This window comes from Macaca nemestrina, chromosome 14, assembly GCF_043159975.1.
Source record: "Macaca nemestrina isolate mMacNem1 chromosome 14, mMacNem.hap1, whole genome shotgun sequence".
NCBI lineage: Eukaryota > Metazoa > Chordata > Mammalia > Primates > Cercopithecidae > Macaca > Macaca nemestrina.
Window position 1 is genome coordinate 13,503,401 of NC_092138.1, and position 9,613 is coordinate 13,513,013.

A 9,613-nucleotide genomic window follows, 5' to 3' on the forward strand; every position below is an offset into this window, starting at 1 on the left:
CCCAATACAAGTGAAGACTGAATCTTAGCTCATCCTCTTACTCACTTTGGAGACACTGCTTCAACTTTTGTCAAGCATGAAATCCTATCATAATCTGAGATAATTTTCCACTCCATCCAAACCCTGTAAGTGCACTGTCCTATATGGCAGCCACCAGCCACACAAGGCTACTGAGTTCCTAATGTGTGGCTAGTCCAAACTGAGACGTGCTGAAAGTATAAAATTTTCCCCAGATTTCAAAAAATAAAAAGGGAATGTAATATATTTCATTAAAAACATTTATATTGATTACATTGTGAAATGAAAATATATTATTCTATCAGGTTAAATAAAATAGATTAAAATTAATTTTATCTGTTTATTTTACTTTTTAAATGAGTCTACCAGAAAAAAATGTTAAGTCACACATACAATTTGCATTATATTTCCATGGGACAGTGCTGTATTTACGATGACCAGCTTTCGTTACTCCCAACTCTGGAGTGATACCACAGAACCTTGCTTTCAAACTACTACAGCCAGTAAATTGAATAAATGGACATTTTGGAGGTAAAAATAAAGCAGGTTTATTCTGTTTTCCCCTTGTCTTTTAACTTTCTCAGTAGGTCTAGTTTTCACCCTGTCCCTGGATGAAGATTTGACGTTTTGGCCACTCGTAGGTAACAGAAAATCTTAGAGTCATCTGAGTCACAAAACACAGTCTCAATTTCTACTTAGAATTCCAAACACACAAACTAGTAAAATCTTCCAACTTCATTCACAGTTTCAGGGACTTGCCCTCCCCTCGCTAGAATCTACTGTTGAAAAGAAAAGAAAAACCTGCAGTCAGGGAGGAGGCCGGGCTCTCCTCTTCCTTCCTCAACTCCTTTTCTCCAACTTGCTAACTGAGGTTTCTCCTTTCCCCAGCGCTGGGGTGCAGGTAGGGAAGGAGGCAGGACCCACTGAGAGCAGACTGAGGGCTTTAAAACTGACTCTCCCTCGCAGAGAGAGATTCCATGAGCTTTGCTGGGGATCAAGCACCTAAAGTTCCTTTGGTGTAGTTGATGTCTTCTCCAACTTTTTGCTCCTCTTTCTGCAGCGGCAAGGAACCCACTAGTGTGCTGTTAACTTCTCTCTGATGAGGCTTCTTCACTATTTTCCTAACAGCAAATTTTACTGACATATAACAAACTTATAAATGCAGAAATCATAAGCGTGTGACCAGAAATGTCTCAAGTAAGCCTTTGTGAGCACCACCTAAGTCAACAAGTAGTCGGTTTCCTTTTTTAATGGCCTTCTTGGACAAGGTCTAAAATGCCTGCCCTGTCTCTGGTGTGGCTACATCTGGTCCTGAGGACACTCAGGTTCCCTCTGCCACCACAAATTCTAGAAGGACATGCCCAGGGCACCAGCAGCCCCTCTGTCACTCCCACCACCAGGGCAGGCAGCAAGCTTTGTTTTCTTCAGGTACAAATCAGGCACTTGTCTAGCCAGCTGTAGGGGGTCCTGCAACAAGCTCACTGATTGGACTTGTTGCACCTGTCTCTCCCCTTTCTTTTGGGGGTTAGCACTAGGAATCATAGTATACCAATGATTCTTTTCAAAGAAATCTCTTTCCTAGTTCCTTCCTTCTTCACCACTCAGTGTAGGGGTGGAAGGTGGGCTTCTAACTGGTGCTCAGCTATCTGCTTTCAACATCTGCCTCTCCATCTGGCACATAATTTGGTCTCTTACATTGTCATCCTAGGGCCTTAGCCAAAATGTCCATTTCAACATGCTGTTTTACCATACGGGCATCTATTTACGACTTCTCTATTCTCTCTCCTCCAATTATTAAAAAAAAAAGTGGGAGAGAGTAGATAGAATTCCTGCCCACGTACTATCTTAAGTTCAAGGCCATGGAAGTTTCGCTTCTTTCCTTCTACCTTTCCACCAAGTTCTGCTTGTATTCAAATGCCTCATCCATGAGGTCCAGGCTCCCACCTCAGCCACTCAGGGCAGGAGAGTAGCCCAAGCAAGGCTGATAGAAGGTAGATCCTGATCCAAATCCAAGTTCTGCCCTTTACTAGCCTCTCAAAGTCCTGGCTCCCAAACTGCAATGATGTCCCTCACTTTGCAGAGTGAAGACATGGCTAAATCTAGCTAATTAACACATGCATTACCTCATAAAGTTATCATTTCTGTGGTGAGAACATTCAAAATCTACTCAGCGTTTTTTTCAAGAATGCAATGCATTGTTATTAACTATAGACACCATATTGCACAATAGATCTCTTGAACTTATCCCTCCTGTCTAACTGAAATACTGTATACTTTGACCAACACCTCCCCCTAAAAGTCATATACATTTTTGCATAGATTAAGGAGCTGGAAAGACCTTGAGATAGCATCTCCCTGGTCTTGACCGTGATGATGATACATGTCAAGTTCAATCTTCCTTATTTTCCGTGTCTTATGTGGCTGAATATCACCACTTCTAAAACTCAGATTATCTTTTTTATTCACCAAATCAGCATTTGTCTCAGCAGACTCACTTCAAACTATATTGACTGTAGCCAAAGAGATGGAAACATCGGGATTGTTTATAGTGCTTTGAACTTGCAATAAGTCAATTTTTTAACCTAGTAATGAATACCCATCATTGTTATTTGGTAGTTTTTTTTGCTTGTTTTGGTTTGGGTATTTTTTGCAAAAGAAAATGCCTCACAGTCATCTACCACCACCCTTGACTTACATGTTTCTCTAAGGCTTGCTGCCACCCTCTCCTTCTGGTTTGAGGCTATTTCTCAGGCTGGGCTATCTGCAGATGCAGCAGAATAGCTGAACAAACAATGAAGGGGCTGTTTAAGAAGCAGACAGGATGCAGTGCTTGGCATCTGGTAAGGACAGGGAATGTGTCATGAGCCTGTTCGGCCTACTGTAGAATCCCACACATGTTTTCTGAAGTTTTTGCCTGGATAATCCCACTGGAATTGGAAAAATGGTGGCCATGCCCGGTCTATTGCTACAGCTCAGTGCAAATGTCTGCTGCAGAAAACAATCTACACAGGGAAACTCTGTCCTCAGTCATGGACCCTGGCCAGGGATCATACAATTGTGTAGTTAGTTAAAAAGAGACCAGGACAAAAAGTATAAGCAGGTCATATGACCCATCCTCTCAGCTGGGAAAACAACTCATGTACCAGTCCTGCTGACAGTGGGCCATCTCAGGAGGGGACCATCCCACGCTGTGGGGAAGCGTTGCTGGTCCTCTGTGGGTCTTTTCAACCACGTTCACATGCCTAGCTGCTGGGTTTCATCCAATGCACCATCAGGAATATGAAAGGCCAGAAGTAAAATAGAAACCAAATAGTCCCTGCAGTCGAGAGGGAGGATGATGTTTGAAAAGCAGTGCAGAGTTGCTTCTTGTCTAGGCCAGTGGCTTACTGTGGTGTAGGGCAAAGGGAAATGCCTGTTACTATTTGTAGGACATAAAACAGCAGTCATAAAACCCAGAATCATCAGCAAAGGACCTGTTGTGATGAAGAACTACAAAATACCGTGTTTGTTCTTACAGTTTATAGAAGATCCCCAGAGGAAGCTGCGGTCTTGCCCTTTGGTTTCTGTCATCCTGATACAGTTTTTAAACTCCACCACGTGAGTTGGAGGGGAAAAGATAGGTCACTCCACTGCATCCTTGCCCTGTGTGTGTAGATGGGCATTCTCCGCTTACTTTTGCATGCAAGAAACACTTAGGGAACTTCCTCTTCCCATTCTGACTCCACTTACCTAAACCAGTGTGTGTTATATAAGCAGAAATAGGCAATGAGAGACCCTCCCAACACACACACACACACACACACACACACACACAAGCCTTAGCCTGAAACTCCCAGGGCAACGGGGAACATTTCCCAGTCCAGCCACCATCTGAGTAAAAGTAATTCTTAAATTAAAAAAAAAAAAATTTCATACCTCACACAATGATGTCACAACAGATCCTTGTGGAAACTGCCTGACATGCAGCAACACGTGTGAAATGGAGGTAAAAGAAAAGATGAAGTGAAAATACATATTTGAGCTGGTTATTAGAAACAATAACATTTTCAGGAATGAGTCACTTGAGGAAACAATTGATTTGGCTGGGGACAAGCAGTGCCTCTTAGGTATGCCCTGAGAAGATGTGATCAGAACTTAATTTTAAATTTGAGAATTGTAATGAGAACTTGGTTGCTTAAAATCACTGCCAAAGGAAAGGGAGCAAGCATAAGCCAGCCCCCAGAGGACGAATGATAAAATGTATGTGTCACCCTCAGGGTCAGGAGGAGGGGCAAAGGCTAGTTAAATTAGCTAAAGCTAATTTCTACTTGTCTTTTCAAATGATTTAGCAATGGGAACCCTTTGATTATATGGTTGTCTGCCACAAAGGGTGCAAAAATGAGCTCCTGAGATCAGCATTAATGTATGAGGCAGAAAGGAGGGAAAAGTCTCATTTTCCAGCTCCACAGAGAGCTCTCTGCCTGCTAATGGGCTTTGGTGAGATGTTTGTAATCCGATGCTTTTGGTCTTCATCTTCTCATTTATAGACTGATTTTACAATGCTAGACACTCACTGTGTCTTACTACACAATCAACGACATGACAATTCTCTTGTTGTCCAAGCTGGACTCTAAAATTTGAAACAGCTGATGTTTTCTTTCTGGATGAAAGAACTAAAACACAACTTTGGCACTTAAACTTGGTATGCCACTAGAAGTGTGCTCAAATGGGTCTATGTGAACTTTGCAAAAGATAGGAATGCGATGGTCAGACAGGAATTCATTGCATGATGAGCACTGCTAGATGTGGAGCTGGGGAGGAGACCTCAGAAAGGCACAGCACCCAGCAGTTTGTGCTTGGAAATGAAGACTTTGGAGTGAAAAATCTCTTAGGTGTAAATTTGAGATCAGAAAAAGGCTAATGAAGAAGTGGTTTTAGTCCTTATGTCAGATTCATCCCAAACTAACAGAGGTCTTCAATTCACATATTATCATAAAGTCTACAAATAAATTATGTGAGGCATAAACTTCCCAGAGATTAAAATTGGCTGTATTACTCTTTCTTTAAAATACTCTATATTAATCTGAAACGCAAAAGCAAATGCAATGAGTCACAAAAGAATGAAATTTCAAGGTCAATTAATACTATGTTATTCAAGACTTGCGAGACGCTAAATAAAAAATCCCATTATTTTGTGTGTGTAGGTTTTAATATCTGCTCCCCTTGCCTGACTACAACTCAATGACCTTCAAATGCAATATCCATTGTTGCAGTTACTTTCATCTTTACCTGAGTGAAGCAGAATCAATGTTCTTGTCCAGCAATTCCAATTAAGCCACTATAGACAGCCCTGCTGAATCTGCAAGCTTTGGATTTATATTGAGTTAATGAAAGCTGAAAGGAGTTCCCATATTACAGCCACACTTAATGCATCCTTGTCAAAAGGAAAGGTAATTACAACATTGCACGTACACAGTAGGTTGATCAACTTAAGCAAGGTGACAACCATGAATTGATCATGTGAGGGTGTCAATAAAAATCCCACTAGCTGTTATAAAATGTGTCACTTTTAGATGATTTAATTCTCTAGAGCCTGGATGGTTCAGATGATTGGTGAAGAAATAAACATTTAGAGTCACTTATTTTCAGGTCAATGGTTTAAATAGACCTATAGGTAGCATCAAAGCCCCATATCAATTAGTTTTTATTATTTAGACAGAACTCAGGTCTTACTCTAACAATTTATTTCTGCGTAGGTAAATCCAAGAAAAAAATTAATATTTACATTTAATCTTTGGAATAAAAACAAAAATTTTCCTGAAAAAAGCAAGGGAATTGGTAAGATGCAGGCTCTTCGGATGCAGGCATTAAATACACCATAAAGCATTAGCTTTGCTGATCAATTCTAATATTAGGTTGTGACCTGTTGGATTTAATTAGAAGAGAAAAAAAAATCCAAACTTTAAAGTGGTAAGAAAAAAAAAAAAGAGTACATCTGGTTATTTAAGTACTGTCATCAGTTAACTTATGTAATAATGTTGACTGGTGGTGGGCAAACTCGACTAATTTTATCAACAATGTATTATGTTAATTTCTTATTTAAGATAGTACTGACAACATACATCTATTCCCTCTTCTCCTTTAAACTAACAAGGAAAACACAGTCTATAAAGAAGGGCTGCTGACTGCACTGGAAATAGTGCACAGGGAAGGGAGGATTCAGAAAGAGAAACTTGAGCTCTGCAAACCTTGAGCTAACCTGGACTTCTCCAGACTAGATGGCCGACTGGAGGGGTAAACTGAAGTGCTTTAATTGGCAGAAAAAGGTCAGGATGTGTGGGCAAGTAGAGGGAGCTTCCCACAGACAGGGAGAGCGGTTAATTTTGCAAGAAACAGGGTGTGACTGAGGCTGGATTTACAATAAACCTGGATGACATGCAGAGCTGCGCCCTTGGATAAGTGAAGGTGGATAAAATGTAAATTGTCAACCAATATCTGTGACCGAAGAGCCAGAATTATTTTTCCTAACTAGGGAACAGAATCATACCAACTCAGCAGGGTGCTGTGACAAGGTATTCAGAGGCCATTTAGCAAATTCTCCTAATATCCCAGCTCATCTCAGCTTCTCCCTGTATTTTTTTTTCTACAAACAGCTGGTACAGGAAAACTTCCAGCATTCAATGAAGGTTGAAATCATGGAATTAATGTAAACATACCTCAAGAAACAGAGAGAAAAGTAACATAATGAAACAAGGTGAAGAAAAATATACATCAGAAAATTATGGTAAAATCAGTTTCAGATTATAATCAGACATCTTAATGAAAATCAAAGAAATTAAATGAAACATAACCTCTCTGGGGAGAAAAAAAAGGAGAGCAGAAAGAAAAAACATAAAAACTCAGGGGGAAATGACTTTTTTTTTATAAAGGAGATGAAGTGATAGAGAATATAAAACATAACAACGTGAAGGTCACATTAGACACAGAAATTACTAAAAGAAAACGTCAAGAACATATAGAAGAAAGCTTAAGAAAATTGAGCATATTGAAAGAAAAAGAACTAGTTTTGTTAATTAACAAAGGATAAATGTTAATTATGGAAGACAGCTAAAGAAGAGCACTCGCTGTATCCTGAGGAAGATAAAAAAAGTCAAACAGAAAAATTCAAAGATAAAATAGAAGTCTCCCATAACAGTAGTTTAAGTAACTAATGAATTAATGATTAATTTAAATAAATTTAATTGTTGATTAATTCAAATGATGATTAATTTTCAAGTCCCAGGAGAACTATTTGATACAAGACAGTTTCACAAGGCTTTCTAGGAAACAGAATTATGGTATGGCCATCCAAGAAAATAATAAAGAACATCATTATAAAGTATGGCAGTGACTACTAAATCAATATAAATGTAAAAGTAAGTGTAAATATATGTGAAAATTATTGTTACATTACACAATATAAATATCAACAATAATGACAATGTAGAAATAATAACCTAATGGATAAATTTAAACCATCATGCACTACGAGGCAATCACAGATGCGTGTTATGGGAACACTAATTATTCATGGAGTCAAGCCTTGTGGATAAAAAGGATGAGATATGAGCCAGATATAAAAAGACAGAGAGTAATTTACCAGGCAGAAACAGAAAGGAAAGGTATTCTAGGAAAAGGGAATCACTGAACTTGAGAGACAGAAGCAGAGCCAGAGAAAGTGCACCAAGAGAGGAAAACTTGTGTTAGAGTTGGTCCAGAACAGAATTATGTTGTGGAGTACAGTTCATCACACAGAGTAGGATACCAACACAAAACTCTGTGCTGACTTAAGCTACATTGAATATTATGACAGCATATAAAAGATTTACGAAGGCCATTTTCACGTGGAAAATTCTAGTGATATAATTTTCCAGTGAAAATGACAGAATTTTGAATTACATATTCAGTGTCATTATAATTCTGGTGAATTACAATTCTCTGCAGTTCTCTGGTGATTTGACTAGGCATCAATAAGAATTAAATCATGCACTTACCATTGTTCATGTCGGCTGATTGGAAGACTTTCCCCCATATTAACTTTTGGTTCCAAAAACATCAAATCTTGTTTTTTCTCTGCTACTCACATTTCTCTGTGCCAGGCATCAAAGGACGTGTGCATACTGCAATACAACTTCGGGCCCTGCAACATCAAGTCAGAACACCAGCCAGGTCAGCGAAAGAAGTCTTCTTGGACATCATTTCCGAGGAAGCGACTGTGAACCATTTAAACAAAACCTATCGAAATGCATCCACAACTCATCTTCTTTTAGACAGATCCCCAGAATGCCTGCTGCCACTTCATTACCACCTGATGTGAGAAGAAGCATGATGGATGGAAGTCTGAGTGGAGAAAGAGAGCAGTCTTAATAATTTCAGTTAACTGACCTTACTTCTGCAAAGTTTACAAAAACACGTGACCATGATAACCTATTGCTAGTGTCTCTCCTGAGCCTTAAGAGCCCTTTTTCGCAAGTGAGGGGAACTGAAGTTGCAGATCTATTACTTTCACAGTAAATATGTCTCTGTATTCTGTTTAAAAACAAAGCAAAGCAGGCCGGGCGCGGTGGCTCAAGCCTGTAATCCCAGCACTTTGGGAGGCCGAGACGGGCGGATCACGAGGTCAGGAGATCGAGACCATCCTGGCTAACACGGTGAAACCCCGTCTCTACTAAAAAATACAAAAAACTAGCCGGGAGAGGTGGTGGGCGCCTGTAGTCCCAGCTACTCGGGAGGCTGAGGCAGGAGAATGGCGTGAACCCAGGAGGTGGAGCTTGCAGTGAGCTGAGATTCGGCCACTGCATTCCAGCCTGGGCAACAGAGCGGGACTCCGTCTCAAAAAAAAAAAAAAAAAAAAAAGCAGAGCAAAACAAACAAACAAACAAAATCTAATGCACAAAAAAGGGTTAAAAGGAACTACCGCTAAAGTATTAGCAATGTTTCTATTTTGGTGATGTCACTGTGGGTGAATTTTATTTTTTGTCTACTTTTCTGTTATTATCAAAAATTTTTTGAAAGACTATCTTTTGCTTTGGCATTAAAATGATTAAATTAGTTTAAGTGATATTTCTGGCTTTCTCTATTACACAAACTGTAATCTTTGATTTATTTTTTATCAGATAAGGGTCATGAAAGATGCTTTAGCTCCCAAGGAATTTCATCCCTTTAATAAGACATTTCCAGTCTTCTGTATAGTGTATTCACAAGCTATAGTTGCTCCACCAAGTCTTCTCTAAAACACTGCATAGTTGCACATATAGATCTGCAATACTTACAACTTCATTGATAACCAACAATATGCAATAATGAGAATAAGACTTTCGCCAGGTGCGGTGGCTCACACCTGTAATCCCAGCACTTTGGGAGGCCCAGGCGGGTGGATCACGAGGTCAAGAGTTCGAGACCAGCCTGGCCAACATGGTGAAACCTCATCTCTACTAAAAATACAAAAATTAGCTGGGCCTGGAGGCATGCACCTGTAATCCTACCTACTCGGGAGGCTGAGGCAGGAGAATCACCTGAACCCGGGAGGCAGAGGTTGCAGTCAGCCGAGATCAGTGAGCCAAGATCGCACCACTGC

The 9,613-nt window shown here is 39.9% G+C and overlaps 1 long non-coding RNA gene across 1 annotated transcript; it reads right to left on the reverse strand.

Annotated features, from left to right (window-relative positions):
• Positions 1-348: 348 nt before the first annotated feature.
• On the reverse strand, positions 349-6,852 carry LOC139358092 (uncharacterized). The gene is made up of 2 exons (XR_011612371.1): positions 3,934-6,852; positions 349-3,660 (listed from the first exon to the last, which is right to left on the reverse strand). It is a non-coding gene; the product is annotated as an uncharacterized lncRNA (long non-coding RNA).
• Positions 6,853-9,613: the final 2,761 nt, after the last annotated feature.